Below are 27753 nucleotides of genomic sequence, written 5' to 3'. Positions count from 1 at the left end.
GTGAAATGCAACTCTCACCACAAAAAAAAAAAAGAGGGGGAGAAAGAGAGAACAGAAAAAGAAAAGTAAAAAGAGGAGGGGGGAAAGGAAAAGAAAGCACCTGAAAACTATGTTTGAAGTAACAAATTATGGAGCCCCAAAACATTAAAAGAATACTTACAGTTGTTGCACAAGATGGTTTGAAACATTTCATAGCTTCAAGACTGTAAAAAGACAGCCAGTCCCCTATTTCCCCCACCCCAAGCATAAATAAACAGTTATATACTAAAAGGAAGACTGAACTAGAGAGAAACTGCCTGTTAGAAAGTTTGCATTCTTACTGACCACAGTGATGTCCCTACAAATGTAAAAGTCCATCTGTAAAACAAAAGTTAGGAAACATTACCTTGTTCCTTTAAAAATAAATGCAGTTCTCCAATGTAAAAAATACATAAATAAAAATCACAAGGGAGACTGTAGGATGATAGCAATTACTTCTTTCTACCCCACCCGGAGCCTCTACCCCCTTACTTACTACCAATGTTATCTAATGTCATTATGAACAGAAAGGGTTCAACCTGTTTTCATGTTTTTAATGTAAATATGGACTTTAAACTTAAATGTAAAACAAAGAATGACCACACCAAAATTACAGCTAAAACACTGGCAAATTACTAACAAAATCCACTTAGCAATAGGTAAGAACATGGTAGACAGACGGACAGATGGAATCGCATAAACAGACAAGAAAAGCAAAGAGACTAGCCAACATACGGAGGGGGTTGTTTTAAAAGAGTGAAAGATACTGATTTACTTGCTACTATAGTGAGAAAAACAAAAAGGTTTGTTTCTAATTATTGTTAAAGTAATTAAACTGAATCACAAGGGCACACCCTTAAATAAGTAATTGGGGGGGGGGGGAGATCATTAGTGAAGAGCAGGCCTTCTATAGATGTTCCAAATTTTAAGCCAGTAATGGGTCTTACAAACTTACATCTAAAAAATACAAATCAAGACAGAAGGAATAAAAGAAATGGGGATTGGGAATAAAAGACTGGGGGTGGAGGCAGCAGGATGTTTTTTTTTTTTAGAAAAGTTGACTGGCCTACCTTGTTCCCCAGCACTGAGTTTCTCTTCTCATAATCGGTGTCTCCCTGGAAGTACAGTGTGAGTGGTAATGACTGCCTGCCTCCCTAATGAGTCCATTTTCCTGCTCTTGATGTTGTGTATATACACACACTGCAACCTACCTTACAAACCACAGAGACGGGAAGGGAGAGAGAGCAAGAGAGGGAGGGGGAAGAGGGAGAGAGAAACAGAGCAAGCGAGTGAGAAGAGAGACAGACAGAGAGAAAAACAGGAGAGAGAGAGAGAGAGAGAGAGAGAGAGAGAGAGAGAGAGAGAGAGAGAGAGAGAGAGAGAGAGAGAGAGGCAGACAAAGCCCTCCTACCAGACAGCAGACAGCCCTCCTTCCCCTATCTAGCAAAATGCAACTCGTCTGATGCAGCAACAGGTTCAGTACTGCCAGACTAACAGAGTAAAAAGGTATATTCTCTATATCATTATTGCTTGCAAATAAACAGTTTAACAGCAGTTGGCTCCACCTTTTTTATTTATGCTCCATGATGAAGAATGCATTGTTTCAGCCCTGGCATACAATACATGTAATTACCATAAATACATTTTTTAATATTAGCAAGAAATGGTAAATGCATAGGCAATTTGACTTGTAATAATACAGCATAAAAAATGTGAGAGAATGTCAACAAATCTGTTTTGAGAAAAGCCCAATAATGATTTTAAAGTCAGAGCAGTCCTAAAGAAGGCTACATAAGAAACATTCTTCATACAATAGCAAGACTTATCTCTTATATAAAGCAAAACAACAAAGAAAAACTGTCACTCGGTAAACAAAGACCACGTATAAAATTATAAGTAAAAATCTAATTATATTTTCTTAGGTAGGTAATACACCAGAGTTCTGGGTCCTCAATCAATGCGTCTCTCTTTCTACAGTTAAAATAATGCTCTGTGCTTATGCTTTAACAGGTGCAATGCATAAAGTACATAGTGTTACAAGGACAGAAATAAATCCCACAAGTAAAGAAATCTACCAATCCCTAGTAAGACAAGGTTATTTAGAATAAAGGTCTGCAACCAAGCCACACCCCTTTTGCCTTTGCCCATACCTAATTTTTTTTACTAGAAGGGAAAAATAATCAATGCTTCTTAATAAATTTTCCATAAAAGCAAAACAGAAAGTGTTTTCTTCAGTTTGTCTCCTCCATCAATTTTCCTGACAGTTCTACATACTAGAGTTAAAATAATGTTGGCATAAGCCTCTCTCCCACCCCCCACAGGTGTGTATTTCCCCACACTGATAAATGGGCAGCTATGGGACCATAAGCACTCAAGAAGAGATTCAGTGTCAACCTGTTTTCCCCATCCTTCAGGCTCTTTGTTATTAGGTAATTTGGCCCACCATCTATGATGGATTTTTATCTGATTTACTATTCCTTTTAGCCATTTAAATGTGACTTTGGAAAAACAAATTGTTCTGTTCTGTTTTCTATGGTCATTGGAAGTAAAATTTTGCTAAAATGGGAGGGGGGGATGGAAATATAAATATATACATATATGTATATAAACACATTGAATACATATACTTATAGTAAAAATACAAGTGTATCAGCTCTATTTAAATCTTGTCTTTAAAAACTTTAAAAGGTACCAGCAAACTTAAATACAAAAATTGTATACTTATCTCACATGTAATATTTCATTTATACACAGATGTTATTGTTTACTAGGCTGTGAAAAATGAATGATGCTGTTCCATAACAAAAAAAATTTTTATTATTGTTCTTTTTTTAAAAAATTAATTAATCAAACTGATATACCTAAATCTTACAAAGTTCTTTATATCTACAGATTATACCTTGGCCACAGTAACAGTATTTTTTATCCATTTTTATGGACGTGTTAGACTGAAACACACATGGGTAGCCTTTGGCTATAAACCATATGGAACATCCTAGGACTATTCTGAGAGGGACTCAGGATCTAAACAGGCCTCAATTCTACTAGTTACTGGAGGTGACAGTATACTAGGGTTTTTTTTTCCTTTTCAATTAAGAATCAGAGGCAAGTCAGGCATGATGGCACGTCTATAATGTCAGCTATTAGGGAGGCTGAGGCTGGAGGATCTCTTGAGCTCAGGTGTTCAGACCTACAGTGGGCTAATCCAACTGGGAGTCCATACTAAATCTGGAATTAATATGATAAATCCCCTGGAGTCCACAAGGTTGCCCAAGGAAGGGCAAACTGGCCCAGGTAGAAAAGGGGCAAGTCAAAGTGTCCAGGCCAATCAAAATGGGACTAGGCAAGTGAGTAGCCACTGCATTTCCAGCCTGAATGAGATAAGAAGGCTCAGTCTTCAGAAAATAAATTTTTAAAATGATTGTTAAAAAATGGTTGTTTAATTTTTTTAAAAGAGTGGCTTCTTAAGGGATCGGGGCATGCAGATTCAATAAAACATTAAAATAATATAATCAAAACCTGCTTCTTTCTGCCTACAGGACTTGGGAAAGGCCCTTCCAAGATACATTTCAAATGCCTAGGTTCCCAGCAGGCATCACACCAACTTAGTACATACTATGCCTGGCAATTGTGGGGTTTTTTTCCCAGCTGATGTCCTGCAGTTTCTCTGCAACTTTGTACAAATGTAATGAGAAAATGGCAGTTAAAAAAGCATAAGATCCCTACAGCTTGCCAGACTGATTCACATCAGATACCTGTATGTCATGAACAAGAAGACACTTGATTTTGTCAACAGGAGTCAAACAAAATGCCAATAAGACATGAACACTCATCACCTTTCTGTAGAGCAACCAGTTAGCTATATTGAAGAGAGAAGAACAAACATATTTTGGCTTAGTGAAGAATGTAGAGCATCTGCACACTTCTCCCATATCTGCACTCATCACTAGATGCCAAGCACAATAAGTGGTACTTTCTTAGTCCTAGCAGGAGCTGGCTGGAGAAGACATATACTTCAGTGCCAGGACTGAGAATATGGTAGGTTGAATTAGCTGTGACACCAGTGAGGCAATAAATCCCAATTAAGTGGGAGTCTTGTACAGTTTTAGCTATTAAATTATTTCCCATCACAGTATATGAATAGGCCACAAAATAACAAAGACCATTATAATGTAAGTCACAAGACCCAGTTGTGATTCTGACACTAACTGCCCATGTGACCATAAATCTCACGGTCTATTCTTTCTTCTGATCCTTCTTGAACTCTCTGTGGCATTTGATATTATTGACAATCCCCTCCTTAAATACTCCCTCTTTTCTGCGTTTTCATGGCACGAATTCCCAACCATTTCCTAAGCATGGCCACCCCGAGGGACTGTCCTGGGCCCTCTTCTTTTGCCCTCTCTACATTCTCCTATGACTATCATCTCTATGCAGATGACTTCTACATTCATAGATCTGATCCTACTCTTTCCTGAGCTCCATTTCTACATCACCAAATATCTGCTGGACCACACAATCCACCTGCATATCCTGGAGGTATGTCAAACATTCTATATGTCCAAAATGCAACTCATTACATTGCTCCCTAAAAGAACCCCCCCCCCCTTTCCAATTCCCCTACTTCTTTTCAGGACACTAGAATTCTTGTAGGTTTAAAACATCAGAGACATTCTTAACTCATCCTTCCTTATCCTCCAGAATCAATTACTTGCCAGTCTTGTCAGTGACATCTTCCATGACATCTCTTGCATCTATCCTCCAAAACACTGCCAAAATTATTTCCCTATAAAGCCCAAGTCAGAGCAAACCACTGTCCTACTTAAGAACTTTTCAGGTGTTCCCTATTGCTTTGGGGATAACATACACACTCTTCAGCTTGGTGTTGAAAACCCTTCATAATCTGGCTCCTCTCTACATTTCCAAGCCTATTTCACATTCTTCTATACATTCTCCATGCCAGTCATACTAGTCTTCCTGCTGCCCTCTGTATTCACCTCCATCTCTCAATTTTCCTCATTCCTTACCTTCATTTCTCAAAACCTCCAGGTTACTTCCAAGCTCAGACAAGGTGCCATCTCCTTTAGGAGGCCTTTCTTGAGCCAAATAGTTGTTAGAATTCTCTTCCTCCTCCTCCAATGACCATGTAAATATTTATATGCATGCGGAATCCCTCTAGTACATGGATTTTTAACCTGGGGTCCATGCACTTGGATGGGAAAAAAAATGACATCTTTACTTTCATTTATCCCTAACTGAAATTTAGCATTTCCTTCTATTACAATGTAGGCAATGTAACATTATTCTGAGAAGGGAGTCTTTAAGCAGACTGCCCAAGGAGTCCCTGACACAGAAAGGAATAAGAATTGCTGCTCTAGTAGATCTTAAATTCCTTGAGGCCAAGGATTGTTTTTGGTTGTGTCCTTAATATTCCCTAGCATAGCAGTTCTCATACTTTTTGATTTCAGAACTCCTTTCCACCTAAAAATGATTAAGAAGCTCCACAGTGTTGGTTTTTTTTAATGTGAGTTATCAATGTTTACCATATTAGAAATTAAAATATCTTAGTGATACTATGAAAATAATCTTGACCTTACAGACCCCCTAGAAAGGGTCTTCAGCGCCCCCCCCCCCCCCCCCCAGGTCAGTAGGCCACATTTTGTTTTAGAGATAAAGCAAAGTGGCTGACCTCCATAATGCTTTGCACATAGAGACTGTAGGGACTAGACCTATTATTTTATGCTTTTCATATAGAGACTATAGGGACTGGATGTTTAATATGATCTTATGATCTTAAATATTTCTCTTTATAGAGAAGTCTCAAGCTTCTACCAAAGCATACTGCCTGTGTGCGTATGTGTGTGTGTGTGTATACACACATACATATATACATATAGTAAATACTCAATAAATGCTCTAATTTTAAATATAATGTTCTTTGCACATGGTAGTTACTTTAAAATTTGTATTAGTATGAAATGGACAACTCCCTTATCCTCGATGGTATTTTAAATTCACCTCTTTTTTTTAATGGAGGGATAGGGACATTAAGACTAAATTATCTCTACGATGCCTTATAATTCTAAAATTCTATGACTATTCTCTAAAGTCATAATGGCCAGATAAAACATTGTCTTAACCTGCAAACTAAAGCACTGTGCATAAAGTTCCTACCAATTCAAATACAGAATTCTATTTTGTCCTAGAACTCCAGAATCACACCCTCCCCCAACCCATTTTATATCATTTGAATTTACATTTTTGTGGGCTGGGTAGACAACCAGTCACCAAATGGAATGTTGGTATAGAAAATCTACATTAATTACCTACTGTTATAGTGGGTTTATTAAACTGGCTAGTCCACTATGGGTGAACCCTTTGTTAAATAATTATATGGTTCCGAAAGGTTGCTTATAACCGGATTATTAAATGTCTAGTAGTATTGTACGGCAAAATTAAAAGGGATTAAAAACAAACATGTTTCTTTATTGCCTGAAACAAGAAAAAATATATGAATGATGTCCAGGAGTCACTCAATCATATCAACCTGCTGAAATATAATCTTCACAAAATCTTCTATCCCCAAAAAGAATTTACTCTTTCAAAATAGAATAGTACTCACATAATCTGATACACTATTGAATACACTAATTTAAATGTGGTGTTTCAAAAGAAAACAAGAAACTAAAATCCATAAAAACAAAACAAGTAGGTATAAGAATCTATTTTTGTCATGTAACAATTTTATTCAGTCATTCATTTATTTAAAAATAATAATGAGTGACTGAGAGGTAGTGTAGATTGGTGGATGGAGAATTGGTATCTAAACCCAGAAGACTTGCCTAGGGTCATGTCTTATCTCTAACGCATCCTGGACATGTAAGCTTGAACAAGTCACTTAAAACTCTTAGTGCTCTAAGCCAGAGGTATCAAACACAATGGTCATGTATCCTCAACACTCCTGCCTGGGGGAAGGAGAGGGGAAACAGATCAAAATGTAATTGGGAAATATTTAACAAAATAAATAAAAATACAATATAACATAGACAATGTTAATATGTGTTTTTCTAAGCCAATATGTGGTCTGAAGGGATCTTTATGTACTATTTGGTGGTCCAGAATCTACTTGAGTTTGACAAGACAGATTTAGGCAAATCTCTAAGGCTGTCAGAGAAGGTGTAAATCAAAAGTCTAGTCCCTACTCCATCCCTTATCAAGTGACTACTTAAAAGCCTAGACATTTGGGGGATACAAAGACAGATTAGATAATGTCCTGGTCCTTAAGAACCATATACTTTGGTAGAAGAGATAAAACATATAAACAAATACAATTGAAATGAAACTTAATTAACACTGAACCTAAATAACTTTAAATTGGTTTTAAGCAATCATGTTTATAGTTTGCTAAATAAGTAAAAATGTGTAACAGTGTTTATCTACTTTATAGAAGGAACATATGACACAGTGAATGAAAAACTAGGCCTGGAGTAGGAAGATTCATGTTTCTGAGTTCAGATCTAGCCTCAGACGTTTATTAGCTCTGTGACCCTGGGCAAGTCAACTTAAAGTCTGTTTGCCTCAATTCCAGACACTTTAAACAGAGATAATAATAGCACCTACTTCAGAGTTGTGAGAATCAAATGAAATAATATTTGTAAAAGTACCTGACACAGAGACTGGCACACAGTATATGCAATATAAACGCTTATTCCTTCCCTGCCATCTGCAAAGAATTCACTGAATGCTGTTGGAATAGATATCTTTTTCTATAGCTAACCATCTTTTTATATATCACTGATATTCTGTTCTAATTGTCTGTACATATTACCTATATCCTGCTTTGTTTGTGCCATATATCACATATCTTGTCAAAGCAGAAGTTTAATGATGAAAATGTTTTACTCCAATGCATTTCTATATTCTGTTAATGACGTCTTATTATTCCAAAATTGTAGCCAATCGGAAAAATGCATTTCCTTTTGTTTTCATTTTTTCATTAAGATATTTTCCATTAAAAAGTATTAATTTTTCTCCCTCCTACACCACCTCCAATGGAAAAAAGAAAAAGAAAAGCAAAACAGGGTTCATATTGACCCTTACCATGTCCAAAAATGTGTCTCACTCTGCAAATTAAACCCATCACTTCCATGCTGGGTCATTGCTTTGCTGTATAGAAAAGTACTATAGGAAATATCTCCTTCCCTTTGTTGTCTAGTTACTATCTCAGGATTTTCTTTCAGGTACCACAAAAAAAAAAAAAAAAATGAAATTCCATAAGAGAGAAGTGCTTGCCAGGTTCAGTGCAAAAAGAGACCACTTTGGAGCTAACTCAAACCTTTTCCTTTTATTGAAAAGTTCCAACTCAAATCACTCAACATATCACCTCATCTCCTAATTTAAATTATTAAATGGAAATTCTCTCTCTAAACCTCTTAGTGAACCCCCTCATGTCAGAGGAAAGTCTGCCACTTAGCCAATGACTCTACTCTACTCCATTCTACCTGGATCCTCACTACTACCTCCTCACACTTCTTCCTTGACCTTTCTTCCCAGTCATCATTATGAGTCCCAGGTCAAAGATGAATCACTGGGGTTGGGCTTATGAGTGGCTACTGCACTTCCAGCCTGGCAAGACAGGGAGACCAAAAAAAAAAAAAAAAAAGAAGGGAAGGAAGGTCCCCATAGGCTTCACTCACCAGAATGCTATAGGTATGAACCCCTGGCCTCGCTTCTTGCTCTAAGTCCTCTGATACTCCGATAACAACCTACTTTCATCTAGTTCTTTTATACATGCATACCGCTGGTCACAAGGGGGACCATGTGAAACAACATGACTAAATCATCATTAATATAAAAACAACTCAAAATGCATACTCCACTAATCACAGAACTCACTGGCAATATCTTTATATATGATAATATATAAACAAATATTTCTTTTTAACTCTAATAAGATGACTTATCTTCAAGTATCTCTTTAAATTTTAAAAGTTACATAGTATCAGAATCACAGAATTTCACTGTCAAGAAGGACCTCAAAGTTCATCTAATCCAGAAATATCAAACATACTGCCCACAGACCTTACAAGCCCACAATACTCCTGAGAATAAATAGCCTGAACCAGATTAAAACATAATTGGGAAGTATTTAACAAAATAAATTAAAAATACCAAAAAACAAAGGTAATATTATATACTTATAATATTATAATTATTATAATTATAATTTATAATATTATATTTTAAAACTATTAAAAGTATCATATTTTAAAACTAAGTCAATATGTACCCCATAGGAATCCCTCTATATACCTGCATTTCTTTTTTAATTTGAACCATTCTTCTAGTCCAACCTAGACTTTTTATAGGACTCCCCTGTACAAATTCACCAACATATTTCTTGATATCCCACAAAAAAAGAATACATAAGGATTTTTATATACAAACTTTATTTCTCATCTAGTCTCTAAAATATGCTCTATGCTTGTTGAACTGAATATGTATGCATATGTATGTACATATATTACACACTAGACAAATTCAAAATGTCTTTTTAAACTTTGATAACTTGGGTTATATCTGTCATACAAATAATTTGTAAACAGCATTTAAGATCCTACTTAATGAAAAATAGCTACTTTAGACAATAGCTACTTTACTAGTCACTTTGTCTTGTGACTAGTAAAACTGAAAATCACATCACCTCAGAAGAAATTCAATTTGCTTTTAACTGCCTTTTACAGATAGTTTCTAAGATTAAAGAACAGAATACTTTAATAAAGATAAGATGCCCCCATCAGCTTCCCACCTCTCCACTGGCCTCTGGAGTTCACAATACTTCACAACACAGATTCCTTGGAGACTGCTCTGTTCCAAGATTCACCAGTACACAGTTTTGTCTGGTGAACAATGGGTTACAAAGATGGGTTTTCAGAGAGATAGTTGTTGGGTTCATTAACCGCACTGCACAATTTCCAAGTGCAATCCTTCTCACTCTGCTTTATACCTATTCAGTTCTAGCCCTAATTCACTACCACCTACAGTAAAGTACAGAAATATATACTAATGTACTAAAATAAATGAATGGCATCATTCGTTCATGTAGTTCTTCCTAAACAATGTACACATAGCTTGACAAGGCCAATCTCTTTTGTTATACTCAGATCTCATTGAGGAGGTCTTAGAATGTTCTAATGCTACAAATAGGACCATCTGGAGGACCTAATCATCTGATACTGTGTGTGTGTGTGTGTGTGTGTGTGTGTGTGTGTGTGTGTGTGTGTGTGTGTGTGTAAAATCACTGCAGAAGATCATGGATAACAACTGACCAAGAAAAGAAGACACGGATGGTCTGAAGTCTGAATCAATAGAGTAAATATCAATATTTATGGGATCATTGAACTATTGACGTATTCACATATGCTAAACACTATCTCTACGCAATTCTAATTACCAACTCACCTGCTTTCTCCAGATGTTAGGATATGTTCTTGAAAACTTGAAAAAGAATATTCTAGCATTATTTACTGAACTATTCCTGCACTATTATGTCATTTGAAATCTAAAGCCTTTTTTTACATCCAGCACTGTTAAGCACTAGAAATAGCCATTTCTTTTCTGTCTTACCAACTATACAATAGTTTGTTAATATGGAAAGATTGATGAAAAAAATTTAAATAATAAATATAAAATTGAACTCTGTCCAAAAAAAGAAAAAGAAAACTGGGGGATCTGAAGCCCTTCAGCTTCTGCTAACAAAGCTCTTTCCATAGGTAAGAGAGTGAAATCCTTCTGACCTCCATAAGGAGTCTGGGATATTCTACACATGCTTATTTTCTCTATGCCTAGTTCAAAACTGAGCTTGCACATTCTCCCCATGATCGAGAATTCCAAATATTTGCCAGTAACAGTTTCTAAATTATATAAGAGTAGAAAGGTATAGTGGAGAACTCTGGGCACTAAACGGTCAAAAAAAGAAGTCAAACTTGCTTAGGAAAAATCTAGTCCAACTCCTTCATTAGGTGAGTATTTTAGGCAAGTCTGCATGTTACCTTGTTTGTATGGATACTAGCTGGCTCAGTACAACTGAAAAACAGGCCAATTTAGAATTTTTGTCATTTTATTATCTGATTCTGATTGCTCCACAAGTGGTTTAAGTAATTTTAAGCATATCTGCTATCGATACTAGAAAAGGCACACTAAAAAAGATCAGCTACTAATTAACCATGCCATGGCCAATTTGTTCTAAAAATAATCACAGTTTATGAAGCATAATTCCTCTCAGGTACCCCTATACAGTACAAAAGTATCTTCTTATTTACCTCAATTCATCTTTCTATTAGGGCCAGGTGAAGTGAAATAATATCCAATATAGTCTAATCAAAAAGAAGATAAGGCTACAAGATGACATATCATCAAGTATATGAGGGATTGCTGAATTGTATAATCAAAGAATTTCATAACTAGAAGAGACTTTAGAGTTCATTTTGTACAATACCTTCATCATACATGGAGTAGAGTGATATATTTTTTTATCTCCTCAGAGGTTAGAACAAGAAATTAGCTACAACTATAGTAGGAAGATTATTAAGTGTGATAAAATTTCTTGTTAGGATTATTAAGCATTAGAATAAATTTCAAAGACAAGATGGACTATATTTCTGAATAGATCTTTAAAAAAAGGTAGATTCTCATCTTTCGGAGACAAGTTTAGGGTCTTCATCTTGGGGACCAAAAATATGAACTAGACAATATTACATATGTATGAAGTTCTGGGTTAGACTCCTAAAGAAAAGAAGTAGACAGAGTGGGCTAGATTCAGAGGCAGGAAGATCTGGGTTTTGTTCGACCTGTGCTACATACTAGTTGTATGACCATGGAGAAGTTATTAAACTTCAAAGTGTCCCCAGGTATCTCTCTAAGACTATAATGTTACAGAAAATTTGAATCTACATTGATAGAGAGAGTTTCCACAATCTAGACCAAGAAGAAGAAAAAAAAACAAAGCAGATTTACTATCATATACAACATATACACAGCTATAAGCTACTTGAAGGCAGTGACTATTTGTCTTTATAGCTCCAATTTCTATCATAGTGCCTGGTACATTTTTTTTTCATTTAATAAATGCTTACTGATTGACTGCTTAATGGCTGATATTATGTTTAAAGAGAGTAAGTACGAGGAGGAGCCACATTCAGTAAAAAACCTAAATCTCTCTCCTCCAGGACTACCTGAAATTCAGTTTTTTTAGATCATGAACTGATGCATGAAAAGTATCCTCTTTTAATGGAAATATCCAAAAAATGCTGGATACAAAATAAGCCCACATAAATCACCAGCATTTCCATATATTACTAATCAGCAGCAAGAAACAGAAGAGAAATTTCACTTAAAATGACCACAGACAACATACAATATCTGGGAGTCTACCTGACAAGGCAAACTCCAGAACGATATGAACACAATAACACCACATTTTTCACGTGAATAAAATCAGATCTAAACAATTGGAAAAATACTAATTGCTCGTGGATAGGTCAAACCAATCTAATAAAATGACAATTCTACCTAAACTAATCTATTTAATCATACCAATCAAACTACCAATAAATCATTTTATAGCACTAGAAAAAATAATAAAATTCATCTGGATGGACATGAGCTCAAGGACATCAAGGGAATCAATGGAAAAAAATGTGAAAGAAGGTGGTCTAGCCACATCAGATCTCCAACTGTATTATAAAGTGGTAATTATCAAAAGCAATCTGGTACTAGCTAAGAAATAGAGTGATGGATCAGTGGAATGATTAGGTACAAATTACATTATAGTAAATGACCATAGTAATTTAGAATATGATAAATCCAAAGATCCAAGCTTATGGAACAAAAACTCATTATTTGACAAAAACTTGCTGGAAAACGGCATGGTACAAACTAGGTATAGACCAACTTCTCACACTATATGAAGATAAGGTCAAAATGGGTACATGATTTACAGGTAAAAGGTGATATCATAAGCAAATTAAAAGAGCATGGAATAGTTTATGTTAGATTTTTGGATAAGGGAAGAATTTAGAACAAAAGAAGATACAGAGAAATGATAAGCAGGATGATTTCAAAAAAACCTGAAGAGACTTACCTGAACAGTGAAGTGAACAGAGCCAGGAGAACATTGTACACAGTAATAACAATGTTGTTCAATGAAGAACTGTGAAAGACTTAGCTATTCTCAGCAATACAATGATCCAAGACAAATGATGAAGCATACTATCTGCCTCCAGAGAAAGAACTGATATTGATGTAATACAGTCTGAAGCATGCTATTTTTTCACTTTATTTCTTTAATTTTTTTCTCTTATTCTAGTCTTCTTGTACAAAATGACTACTATGGAAATGTTTTACATAATTGCACATGTATAGCCTATATCGATTGCTTACCATCTTAGGGAGTGGGGAGGGAAGCAGGGAGGAAGAAGGGATAGAATTTGGAACTCAGAACTTCAAATAAAGATGTTTAAAAATTTTTTAAAAGGTAAATATCCTGGTGAGGCATTGCACATGAAGTTACTAACAACTTTAGTTTGAGTTTATATTTTCTAGCTCCTTTTCATAAAGCTGTTCAGGAAAGACATGGAACATCATATCTGCACTAGATCTAGTTACTAGAAGGGGGTTGGAGGGGTGGGGGGGGGAAGGCACAAACACAAATTTGCACCTATATAAAGAATTCATTTTTTTTGGCATAGGTTTTAGCTCATGGTCATGTACTATATATGGAGTTTTTTTGTTTTTGTTTGTTTTACTTTAAAGAAGTCGGTCAGGCACTGGACTTCAAGTCAGAGGCCCAGGTTTAATCCTGGCTCTTTTGCTAACTACATATTTGATTTGAGCAGATCACTTAGCCTCTCTATGCCTCAGTTTCCTCATATGTAAAAGAAGAGGCTTAGATGAGATAATCTCTAATATGTTGTGTTTTCTAGCATATTTTGGAGTTATCTGTTGGACTAGAGGGCCTCTAACAGACCTTCCAGCTCTAAACCTATGATGCTCTGATCTGATTAGATTAAGAATATATGGCTTTTAACAGATTTCTTTTTGTTTGTTAATACATTAAGAGAGCTTATTTATGAAATTCATTTTCCTTACATCTCCAATTATCTGTACAAATTGGGATAAAGGAGATAACATATTTATTACTGAAAGCCAACATTTTTTTAAAAAAATGATTAGCATTTACTTGGTACATAGTAAGCACTTAATAAATGCTTTGTAATTTATTCATGATTAAAGTAAATGAACAACCAGTGGTCTAAACTTCAGCCATGTCTTGGGATAAAACAGAAGACATTTATAATTCCTACAACCCTCAAGCAGTTATTGCAACGTTACACACATGCATTAGTTATCTTCTATTTTTTAAAAAGTTAAAAGGCAATGAAATGAGAAAATTCAGGGAATTAATAAATAAATAACATTCAAGAATAAACAAAAGGGTTCTGCCAATAATAGCTGGTGTGGGTAAAAACCTAGAAGCAATGATATTAATATATCTAGCAGTTTTGAAGACTTGTACTAATCCCAGCCTGATGGCAGTCCATCTCAATTCTATAAGGCTGGCCTGTACCACATACTGCCCCCTTGCCACTTATAACCCAAGAACAGGTGGCCAGAGAAAAATGTAGGGTTGCCACTCTCCTTTTTGTCATGTGACCCATGTCAAGCAACCATCATCAGTCTGTCTCCAGTCTAAGCTGTCTGTGGCCCAAAGAAGTTTAGCCTATTTTAATTCTGGCCACTTTCTACTACCAAGTTGTGCAGGTCTGCTATGAGGAATCATGTAATAGGAATGATTTTAAAATTATCTTGTACATATTATTTATTTATAAAGCTTAAATCAACCCCACTATGTTTTGTGGGTTATGGTCATAAACTTTTAAAAACAGTTTTCAGAAAAATTACTATGCTATATCCAAAACTACTAAAATCTACATAAAATACTATCCTTTCAATTTTCATTCTTATATAAGACAAGAACAGAAAATACTTTTGTTAATCAGAGTAGATTAATTCAAAATGTATAATAATTTAGGTACAGCATTCAAGATTTTGGTAAAATAAAAATCTGAAATAAATTACTTAGGACTTTTATAAAATATATAATCTTAGTTTTTATTTATAACTGAATTTGCTTAATTATAATTCCTCTAGGATGAAATACAAACTCCTGAACTTGGCATTTAAATTCTTCCATGATTTGGCTCTTAATTACCTTAGTATTGCACCTCTTACCCATTCTCAATTTCAGTCAAGCCAACATATTAGCTGTTCCCCATACACAACATTCCACCTCCTGACTCCATCCTTCTGTACAGGTTGACCTATGGCTAGAAGGTACTTCTACTATACTTCTTCCTCTCAGAATCTCTAACATCTTTCAAGGTTCACCTTAAATTCTTACTAACTACTATATATGGCCTTTCCTGCCTGATTACCTTGGTTATTAGTGATTTACACCTCCAAGAATTATTTTGTATTGACTTAATTGTATACATGTTAAATCTCTCTACCTACCACTCTATAGTAAAAGATGTGTGTAGGTGTGTGTGTATGTGTCCCCTACTCTCCCTAGTGCCTAGCTTAGTAGTTTGAACACAGGAAGTACTCTTTGTTTAACTGAATTTAATTGTATCAATTTCATCTTCTTTTGTTACATGTATTGAAAATGAATACAATTTAATTTCTTTAAAAACATGCACCAATTTAGGTTTGCAACTAATGTAAAATGGAGGTTGGGTTCCCTTTTGTTTATTCCAAAATAACAAAGTATATACATATATGCATGTATACGTATATTTTTAAATAATGAGGATGAAGTTTCCATAATACAAATAATAGCCCTGAGATGGTTTAGACTGACAGGGAACATGAACATAAAGACAAACGTCTGGTCAGTTGAGAAAAGTTTTAGTAGTCCCATTCTAAATAGCAGTAGCAATGAAGCATAATGAAACTTGTATTAATTATGAAAAGAGTTATGAAACAAATGAATCATTATTATGAAGTTCACTTTAGGAATTTAATACCTTGGGCTAATTTTACCTGATTCCTATGATGCTTAAGGTCAAATATGCTGAGATTGAAATAAACTCTAAACTACTGACCTAATATTTCCCAAAAATTCTCTAAGTTCCATAGTTCTGCCCAAAATAACTATTCTCCCTAATAACAAAAAAAAGTACAAACTGATAAGCCTTTGTACAAAAAAAAAAAAATCATTGCCTTTTCAGGACAGTTAGACTGGGTGCTTAAAAAGAAAAAAAACAACCAACTGATTTTGTTGATGGTGAGAAACCACTAAATTAGTTCAAACCCCTCATTTTAGAAATAAGGCAACTGAAGCCCAGAGGGGTGAAGTGAATTACAAAAGGTCACATATAAGAAGTGCCAGGATCTGAAATCAGATGATGACTCTAAAACAAATACTCTATATAACGTGTATTATTTGTAAAACCTCTACAGAAGCATGTACTTACATTCTACATAGAAATAATCAATTAAATGTAAAATAATGCAGGACACACTATTATTTCTACAATTTCAGTATTCCTTGATACGAAGCATTACATTACTTAGTCTAGAACTTTGGCAAACACAATGAACTCTTAATTATTTATATTAGTTAAAAAGGAAGTACTGGAAATCCAGAAGTAATTTACACTTGGATTTTGGATAGTTTTTCCAAACCTACTTTTAAATGTAGGTGTATCTTGCTTTTGGAATTTACTTCAAAAAAATAACAAAGAACAGCTGTGAATAATTTACTCAAGATGATGTCCACTTTTCCTAACCTGTCCCTCTGCTAGTCTCTTTTCTGTGACCTAGTCCATTTTGGGAATAGGCCATTCTATAGGAATGATACAGGATTTGCCTTTTCCAATACCTTCCCTGGAACAATAGGGGTAGTTAAGTATTTGAATTTCAAATAGATTTCCTGCATAAAAGTAAATATATGAAGTTGAGCCATTAAACCAAGTACTTAGAGTAGATGCTCATTGTCAGTAAAAATCTGAAATGATGAATATAAGCATATAATTGAGTTGACTATGATATACTTTATGTTACCAATGCAAGGCTTTTAGACTGCATTCAAAAATGAGAGTCCCACTATAGTCTACTGAAATGCTATCTGGAAAACTGTATTCAATTCTGGATGCCACATTGTAAGAAATATTAATAACCTGGAATGTGTCCAGACAGTGGTGGTTTAGATAGCAAAGGGATTCAAAAGCATGCCACTAGAGGATTGGTTCAAAGTTTGGGGGTGCTTACCCTGAAGAGATGAAGTGAAAACAGAACTGTTGTCTTCCAAAATTTGAAAGACTCTCTCACATAGGCATGGGGATCAAGTTTGCTTATTTTCTATGTTTTATTTTCCACAAAGTCTGTCTTTCTATGTTTGGCCAAGATTTCTGTTCTGAATGTTCACAAAAGAATGTGAAACAGTACCGCTCAGCCCAGGTGGCCCTCTTACTATAAACCCAAGTATTTATTTCTGTTGACTCCAGGAGATTTTTGAACTTTTTAAATTTTGGCTTTAGCGTGCAATTTGGATAACAGTTATAGCAGATGTTAGAAGCTGACAAGTGGCAAATAAGCAACTACTGAGGAAACCCAGGATGTGACAACACAAAGACTATATATCTTCATGGAGAGGTAGGTATATGAGGGAGTGAAGCTGCATGGTTTCCATCTTCCATGACATACTAGTCCATGCCAAAGAGTAAACTGGTGTGTCATGACAAGTCTGACTTTTTCCCATCAGTCCAGTTAAGTACGGTTCCTCCTGAAAGGAACTCCTGAAAAGAACACAGGGCTGATGGATATGCAACTTTATCCACCTATAAATAACAGAGTGAGTTGGTGGCAGAACAAAGAACCTGAAAACTACATGTTAAGAACAGTCATATAACTTGGACTCTGTAGCTATTCTATATACTGCTAATAATATCTTAACCCTAGAATTTGTTCCAACACTTAATACTCCAATGGACATGTGGTCTCATTGACATGGGTTGTTTCTCAATAATGTAAACTGAAACTTACTAATTCCTGCGTGTTCTATGTAACTCTTAGTCATGTCCTCCCAAAAGGTTACATAGGGAGATCCACACAAATGCCATGGGCCTTTCTCAAGATGCTCTTATATCACAAGGATACTAGTGGAACAAGTAGATAGTCAATAAATTACCCCTCAATTGTATCATCTGAGCAGTCCATCTCTTTGATATAGAATAATGGCATAAAAACTAATGGCTTTTGCTTTGACAAAGTACTACCCTCACTTGTTATTGTATCCCTAGTACCTAGCATGGTACACAGTACACAGAAGGTGCTTAATAAACACTTATTAATTAACATATGCTATAAATTGTACAAAGCACAGACAGAGAAACATCTCTTTTTTAATATAAGTTTTTATCTAAAACAAAACCAGACATTATATGCAATAGGGAAATATTAGAGGCTTTTCTACTAAATATAAACATAAAACAAGTATGCCCTCTTTCCTAGATTTATTTGACAGAGATCTAGAAATTCTAACAATCAAGAGAAAGAAAAGAAGAGCATAAATATAGGCGAGGACCTGAAACTATTGTTATTTATCAGTTACATAGTAACATATTTAGAAAATACTAAGCAATCAGCAAAGAAAGTAACTGAGATAATAGCTTCAATAAAGCAGCAGGTTATGAAATAAACCCACAAAAAAGCAACAGTATTTATGTAGAGAAATAACAAAATCCAAGAAAGACTAAAAGAAGGGGAAGACACATTTAAATTAAGTATAAAATAATCTGACAAAGGATAATCAATATGGATATGGATACAATTATAACATGCTTCTTAAAGTAAAAAAAAAGTTAAATAGCCAGAAGAATATTCAGTATTCATAGCTGTTTTTTATTATGTTTTATTATAGTTTATTTATTATGAGGAATCATAATAAAAATGAAAATACGACATAAACTAATTATATAAATTTAGTAGTATGCAAATCAAACTATCAAGGAGACACTTTCCAGAGCTAGAGAAAATAATAACAAAACACCAGTCTGAGGAAGAAAAGATCTAAAATAAAAAGAGAAATAACAAAAAGAGTATAAAACTGAAAAAGCATTGGCAGACCTCAAACTGTATTATAAAATAACAATTATCACAACTATTTGATACTGGTTACAAAAAAAATTATATTGATGGAACACATAAAACTAGGAAGATTAAGAATAATTAAACTCAATAAGTTAGTCTTTAATAAGCCCAAAAACATAAATTACCTAGAAAATAACTCCTTTTTGAAAAGAGTCACTTAGAAAACTGCAAAGCAATTTGGCAGAAATTGGGTGTAGACTACCACCTTATCCCATATAACAAAATAAACTAAAAAAATGGATTTAAGCCCTAAAGACAACACTATAATAAAACTAGAAGAGAAGAACTACATCAGATATATTTTACAGGAAGAGGTAGGGGATGAATTTTTATCTAAAAGGCCAGAGATGATTAAAAGAGATAGAACATATTTTTATTACATGAAATTGAAAGGCTTCTACAAGAATAAAAATAATGCGACTAGAATAAGAAGGGAAACAGTTAAAAAAGAAAAACATCTGCAAATTAAATATCTTTCATAAGAGTCTGATATCTAAAATATATGGGCAAATAATTAATATCTAAAATATATGGGCAAATACTAGCATATACTACAGGACCAAGAATATAAACAAACAGTTCTCAAAAGAAAAACTGCAAACTACTAACAATAAGATGAGAAAATATCTGCAAATCATTAACAACAAGAGTAATTTAAATGAAAACAACTCTAAGGATTCACGTCACACTTGGAAAACTGGCAAAGGTTAAAAAGATGGAAATAGTCAATGTGGTTGGAGGGATTGTGGAAAGATAGGCACATTGATACATTGTTGGGAGAACTATGAACTGGTCCTACCCTTCTGAAAAGCAATTTGGAATTATTAGAAGAAAGTGATTAAAATGTCATATACAGTAAGATCAATGACAAAAAGGAAAGCCATATATATATGTATGTATTTATGTATCTATGTATACCAAATTTTTAAATAGCAAACACTGGCTATCAAGTAACTGCCCATAGATTGAGCAATGACTAAACAAGTTAAGGCATATGAATGTAAAGAAGGGCTACTGTTCAATAAGAAATGATAACTAAGGAACACAGAGAAACCTGAGAAGACTTACATGAACTGAAGCAAGATAAAGAAAGCAGAACCTAGGAAACAACATACACAGTTATTACAATAATACAAAGGGAAAGAACACCAGGATTTTGGAGTAAAGTAAGCCATCAATATAGCGGACTAGGCATTGTTTCTGATCTCCATGACTTCTGAAACTTCTCCAAAATAGAAATTATGTACCAAAATAACACGACTTGAGCTGTTTCTATGGTCTAGTATACCCAGAATCCAAAAGAAGTTAAAAAAAAAACCCAAAACACCAAGAACTGATGCTCATTGACTCTGAGCACAGTCCCCCTCCCCAACCTCCCATGCTACCAGCAGTGATGCCCAATTAGGAGACCCAAGGATATACCATAGGCTTACATCAAAATGGACCGGTTCAACCTAGTCTTTCCTCCTTCTTTCCAGTACAGTAGAGACCTCAGTTTCAGGCTGCAAAACTATGCATGGATTTCAATAGTCAGTCTGATGCAGCAAAGGGCAAAAATCTGCTGGGGGCTTCAAGTCAGAAGTACCAGTCCTACAAAGTTCTAAACTGCCAGTGCTAGGCCAGACTGAATAACAGGTAGAGTGAGCACATCATGTATGGGGTAGGGGTGGGCAGAAGGCAAGTAAGGGTTGTACAGCAAATCCAAGGGAAAGAGCATAGCAGCTAGCTATATTCTGACCACCCAAAAGTCACTCAGCACAGAGATCAAGGCTGGTAAACCCTGAAATTGTTCAGTGTGGGAAGAAGCTGAGATTCTTTGAGGCCATAAATAAACCACAATCAGAGGAGAGAGAAAGTAAGAAATTGAATGATAAGAAAAATAAAGGAGGGGGTAGAGAAAATACTAAAGATTCCAAGAATAAGGCAACTCAAAGACCTTGACCATAAACAGATAAATTGACAGGAAAAATAGTAAAAACAAAAGGAAATATGGCCTATGGATCTAATCAATAAGTTCAGGCATCTGTGAATAAAAACTACAACATGAAGAAGGAAAATGATTCAACTCTTGAAGAAACAGAGAACCTTGTAGAATTTGAGAACAGGGAATCACAATATGCTATATTTAAGTGGTTTAAAGGAGGAGAATCAAGAGAGCAGAATTTATATTCCACACAGGAAAAATAATGAACAGAACAGAAAAAATCTTGACTGTACAGCGACAAGTGACAAAAATGACAATGACACACAAACAAGAGAGAATAGTTTGGGAATGCAAATATACAGAAGTCAAACACAACCTAAAAGAAGAGAAGCAAAAAATAATAACATTAAAAGAAAAGTGTTTACTACACAAGCACAATATACTGAACTTGAAAATAGAATAGACAGAGACAACCAAAGGATCATTGGTCTCTCAGAAGAACACTATAGGAGGAAAAAAACCAACATTATAATGAAAGAAATAATAGTATTGAACTGCCCAGAACTTCTTAACATAGAAAATAAAATTCCAATTAAAAGAATTCACAGATGACCTCCAGGAAAAAAAAAACACAAAAAAACAAGACTGCAAACTGCAAGACATACGGTGGTTAAATTTAACAATTCAATTCAGAAATAAGTCCTGCAAGCAATCAGGAGAAAAACCTTTCAATACAAAGGAAAGGCCATTCAAACAGGACAAGACTATTTTGTACCCATTAGGAAAAAAAAAAACAGGAAAGAATGAAATAATGTGATTCAAAGAGTAATGGAGTTCAGAATGCAGCTCAGGATGACCTCTCCTGCAAATCTGAGCTTAACCATACAGGACAAAATTTGGATGTTCAATAATAAAGAGTTTGAAACATTTTGGAAGGAAAACTAGAACTGCCAGTTTTATTTAATTCTTGAACACCACAAATGACAGAAATGCAGGAGTGAGTAAATGCAGCAGGCAAGGACAGAAACAGAAGAGTGACAACAGAGAGACTAATAAGAGATTTCTTTCTAAATGTAAATAAGAATACAGGGAAGGTAGAAATCTGGTAGAGGTAACAGTGAAAGGTAGACTGTAATATTATAGATGAGATTTAGTAACATCCTGCCTACACTTCAAAACTTCTTTTGCAGAACTACTGTACAACAATGGAGGTTATATAAAAGAGGGCAGGGGAGTAGGTGCAGGGGGGATAGATAGGAATGAGTGATGTGTCTGAATAAAATCAAAGGCTAGCAGTGAGAGAAAGTGAACTCTGAAGTCTCCAAAAGAGAAAAGTCTACATAGGAGCGTGGAAGAAGAATAAAAAGAGGGGGGAAAAGGAAGGAGGCTGTACTTTGTAGGTGGGAGGGGCTTCCACTGACACATACTTCTGTGGGTTAAAGGAGATGAAGACATTACACTGGATGAGGCCTGAGGAATTTGTTTCTTGAAAATCTACTTACTGGGAATTGGGGTGGGGTGAGAATTGGGAACAACTGGCACCTGCTGAAGTAGGAGAACCTGGTCATGAGGAGTAGATTTCTACGCAAATATAGGGGGGAAAAGGTCAACAAAAGAGGGTAAATATCAGTAGCTAGCTGCATAATCAGGGACATGATGGGATATCAGGCTTACCATGGGGCAGTATCCTCTCAAATACTTAAAATATAGTTATCCCTTGTACATCAAGACTTGCCTCATTGTGGCTTTGATATATTGCAGGTCGGCATAAGAAATTAAATGGGAATTTTGGGGGGATTTTTGCAGAAGCTGCACACAACATGCAAAGGCCAGCAGACACAGAAAAAGTTTAGAAACTCAAGAAATGTATAAAATATATGTATAGTATTGTATAACATCGATATATTTTATCTTTTAATGTCATAATAATTCAGACTTCTTCTCTGGTATGAAGGAAGGGCCAAAAAGTTTTACAGGGATTTGTTAGATTACAGGGGTAGCAAACCCCTAACCCCTGAGATGTGGAAGGGATAACTAATTTGCATGGTTCTGGAAATGATACACAATATAAAAGAGGAATCCTGCCCTGCAAGGAGGTGCCTAGAGGGTTGTTGTTGTTGTGTTTGTCCTTCATTCTGAAGATTACCATGACATGACTTGCAATTGACTTTGATTTGAGTGAGGGAGGGCTGTGCAAGACCATCAGCCTCACTTTCTTCTCCTGGGCCATCTGGGTCCAGTGGCATGATATTCATCAGGATGACTGGAGATGGCTCAGGATGCAATAGGAGACCTTGGCCCTTTCAGGCTAAGGTCTTATAGCATTCTCACTTTGAGTGAGATACCACCTAGAGGCACAGAGCTAGGATGAATACCTTAGAAGTTTTGATTGCATGAAGAATACAGAGAAAAGAGAGAGATCAAATAATTTTACAGGACATGAATCATAAGATTAGGATCTAGATTCCAAACCCTAAAAAATCCTTTTATTAGAGGGATATGTTTTGTGAAGTTTGGATTCAGTTAAAAGGTCACACTTGAGGACCCAGAGGGCCACATGTGACCTCAAGGTTGCAGGTTCCCCACCACTGGAAACCAAAAAAGAAGATGAATAATGAAGAAAGTGAGAGAAATGTTTTTTGAAAAGGGGTAAAAAAAATTTTTTAAATAAAAAAACCAAGGAATAGGACTAGCTGAAGGTGAGGAAAGGAAGGAGGAATATCAAATGAAAAGAAGAGATAAGGGGTAAAGGGAAGTGAGTCAATGGGAACAGGGCCATATTGAAGAAAGATTCAAGTAAAGTAACTGAAGGAATACAATACTATGTTTACAGCAGAACAGGGAACTTGAAACGGAAAAGCTTCTGCATAATCACCATTAATGCCTCTAGGAAAAGAAGGCAAGAAGGCAAATGGGGAACAATGTTTGTATCAAATTTCTCTGATAAGGGTTTGGCATTCAAGATACATAAACGATAAAAAATATATAGCCATTCCACAAACAGATAAATGATCAAAGGATGTAAACAGGTTTTTTTCTTTATTAGTCATGTACTGAAAGAAAACATAGAATAACAACAACAAAAAAAACCTCAAGAAAATAAAGTTAAAAAATTTGCTTCAATCTGTATTCAGAAACCATTAGTTTCTTGTCTGTAGATGGATGGCATTTTTCATCTTAAGTCTTTCAGAGTTGTCTTGGATCATTATAGTGCTGAGAATAACTAAGTAATTCACAGCTGATCATCTTACAATATTCCTATTACTTTGGAGACAGTACATTTCACTTTGCATCACTTTGCATGTAATTCTTTCCAAGTTTTTTTCTGAGAGTATCCTGCTCATCATGTCTTATAGCACAATATACCTATAGTTTATAACACACCACAATCACATACTACAATTTGTTCAGCCATTCCCCAAATGATGGACACCCCCTCAATTTCCAATTCTTTGCCACCAGAAAACAGCTGCTATAAATATTTCTGTACATATAAGTCCTTTTCCTTTTTGTTTTTTATCTCTTTTTGAATACAGACCCAGTAGTGGCATTGCTAGGTCAAAGGGTATGCATAGTTTATAGCCCTTTAGGTATAGTTTCAAATTGCTCTAAAGAATAGTTGAATCAATTCACAACTCCACCAACAATGCACTAATGTCCAATCTTCCTCACATCCCTTCCAACATTTGCCATCCTCCCCTTAGGATCGACTAGCCGATCCAGTGTGAGGTAGTACCTGAGAATTGTTTCAACCTGCTTCTCTCCAATCAATCATGATCTAAAGCATTTTCCCTATATGGCTATAGATAGCCTTGATTACTTAATTCAAAAACTTCTCATATTCTTTCATCATTTATCATTGGAGAATGACTTCTTTTTTGTAAATCTAAATCAGTTCTCTATATAATTAAGAAATGAGGCCTTTATCAGAGAAACCTGCTTCTAAATTTCTTTCACAGTTATGACTGATAAAAGTATTTCCCTCCATTCTATTCCCCTCACCTCATTTATTCTATTCTCTCTCCCCTTTCACCCTATTCCTCCTCAAAAGTGTTTGCTTCTAGGGGCAGAGCCAAGATGGCGGAGTAGAAAGACGCACATACACATAGCTCCGAACCCACAACCCACAGAACGGCTAGAGGGGACCAACCCACGGTGAATTCTGCACCCAGAGGCCACGGAATATTGGAGCAAGGGAGATTTCTGTTCCGGAGAGACCTGCAAACCTCTCACGGGGGGTCCTTCGCGCTGTGGACTGGGCGCCGGGACTGGGAGCTGAGTGCAGCCCTGCAGCGGCCGCGACACTGTGAGGAAAAGATCCGAACGGGCTATGGGGACGAGATATCCTGCGGCCACGAGGGTCCCTCCACCCACAGAGGGACCTGCAAACCTCTCGCAAAAGGTCTGTCGCGCTACAGACGCGGAGCCCAGTCTGGACCTGCGGCGGCCGTGGCTCCGAGAGGTACAGATCCAAGCAGGCTTTAGGGACGGCATCTCCAGCGGCGGCACAAGACCCCCCACCCACAGGTGACGAGGGTCGGTGAGAGAGTCTCTTTGGTGGGCCGAGAGGGGAGTGGGGTGCCCCCATGGCTCGGACCCTCCCCCCCGGGCCCCCCCCCCCCGGGAGATAGAAGCTGAGAGGCGGCTGCAGACAGGGGCTCCCCAAGCGGGCGGGAGCCTGGATCCATTGTGGAAGGTCTGTGCATAAACCCCCTAAGGGAACTGGGCCTGAGAGGCGGCCCTGCCCCAACCTGACCATCTGAACTTAATTCTCACACTGAATAGCAGCCTTGCCCCCGCCAAAAGCCCTAAGGCGGGAAGCAGCATTTGAATCCCAGTCCCCAAACGCTGGCTGGGAGGATCAGGAGGTGAGGTGGGTGTGAGGAGAATATTCAGAGGTCAAGCCAGTGGCTGGGGAGAATGCCCAGAAAAGGGAAAAGAAATAAAACTATTGAAGGGTACTTTCTCGGAGAAAAGACACCTCCTCCCTTCCTTTCTGACGAGGAAGAACAATGCTTACCATCAGGCAAAGACACACAAATCAAGGATTCTATGTCCCAGCCCACCCAATGGGCTCAGGCCATGGAAGAACTCAAAAAGAATTTTGAAAGTCAAGTTGGAGAGGTGGAGGAAAAACTGGGAAGAGAAATGAGAGGGATGAAAGAGAAGCATGAAAGGGAGATCAGCTCCCTGCTAAAGGAGAACCAAAAAAATGGTGAAGAAATTAACACCTTGAAAACTAGCCTAACTCAATTGGCAAAAGAGGTTCAAAAGGCCAATGAGGAGAAGAATGCTTTCAAAAGCAGAATTAGCCAAATGGAAAAGGAGATTCAAAAGCTCACTGAAGAAAATAGATCTTTCAAAACTGGAATGGTACAGATGGATGCTAAGGACTTTATGAGAAAGACAGATATCACAGAACATAGCGAGAAGATTGGAAAAATGGAAGATAATGTGAAATATCTTACTGGAAAAGCAACTGACCTGGAAAATAGAATCAGGAGAGACAATGTAAATTCTGGGACTACCTGAAAACCATGATCAAGAGAAGAGCCTAGACATCATCTTCCATGAAATTATCAAGGAAAACTGCCCTGAGATTCTAGAACCAGAGGGCAAAATAAATATTCAAGGAATCCACAGAACACTGCATGAAAGAGATCCAAAAAGAGAAACTCCTAGGAACATTGTGGCCAAATTCCAGAACTCCCAGGTGAAAGAGAAAATATTGCAAGCAGCTAGAAAGAAACAATTCAAGTATTGTGGAAATACAATCAGGATAACACAAGATCTAGCACCCTCTACATTAAGGGATCGAAGGGAATGGAATAGGATATTCCAGAAGTCAAAGGAACTAGGACTAAAACCAAGAATCACCTACCCAGCAAAACTGAGTATAATACTTCAGGAGAAAAAATGGTCTTTCAATGAAATAGAGGATTTTCAAATTTTCTTGATGAAAAGACCAGAGCTGAAAAGAAAATTTGACTTTCAAACACAAGAATGAAGAGAAGCATGAAAAGGTGAACAGCAAAGAGAAGTCATAAGGGACTTGCTAAAGTTGAACTGTTTACATTCCTACATGGAAAGACAATATTTGTAACTCTTGAAACATTTCAGTATCTGGGTACTGGGTGGGATTACACACACACACACATGCACACACGCCCACACACATAGAGACAGAGTGCACAGAGTGAATTGAAGAGGATGGGATCATATCTTAAAAAAAAAAAATGAAATCAAGCAGTGAGAGAGAAATAATGGGAGGAGAAAGGGAGAAGTTGAATAGGGCAAATTATCTCTCATAAAAGAGGCAAGCAAAAGACTTATTAGTGGAGGGATAAAGAGGGGAGGCAAGAGAAAAACATGAGGTCTACTCTCATCACATTCCACTAAAGGAAAGAATAAAATGCACACTCATTTTGATAGGAAAACCTATCTCATAATACAAGAGAGTGGGGGGTGGGGGACAGGGGCACAAGCAGGGTGGGGGGGAGGATGGAGGGGAGGGCATGGGGAGGAGAATGCAATCCGAGGTCGACACTCATGGGGAGGGAAAGGATCATAAGAGAATAGAAGTAATGGGGGTCAGGATA

At 36.3% G+C, this 27753-nt stretch overlaps 1 protein-coding gene across 38 annotated transcripts in view; it reads right to left on the bottom strand.

The window, feature by feature from the left end:
* ZBTB20 (zinc finger and BTB domain containing 20) overlaps positions 1-27753 on the bottom strand; it is a 1002935-nt gene that overhangs the window by 941987 nt on the left and 33195 nt on the right. For 30 of the 38 annotated variants that reach the window (XM_072616736.1, XM_072616767.1, XM_072616763.1 and 27 more), the window contains exon 1: positions 1089-5653. The exons of the other annotated variants lie outside the window; for them this stretch is intronic. The gene's annotated coding sequence lies outside the window, so the exon portion shown is untranslated. Of the gene's footprint in view, positions 1-1088; positions 5654-27753 lie in introns of those variants that run through there. 38 annotated transcript variants of the gene reach the window in all.

This window comes from Notamacropus eugenii, chromosome 5 (genome assembly GCF_028372415.1).
Source record: "Notamacropus eugenii isolate mMacEug1 chromosome 5, mMacEug1.pri_v2, whole genome shotgun sequence".
Lineage (NCBI taxonomy): Eukaryota > Metazoa > Chordata > Mammalia > Diprotodontia > Macropodidae > Notamacropus > Notamacropus eugenii.
This window is presented reverse-complemented; position numbering and strand designations above follow the sequence as displayed.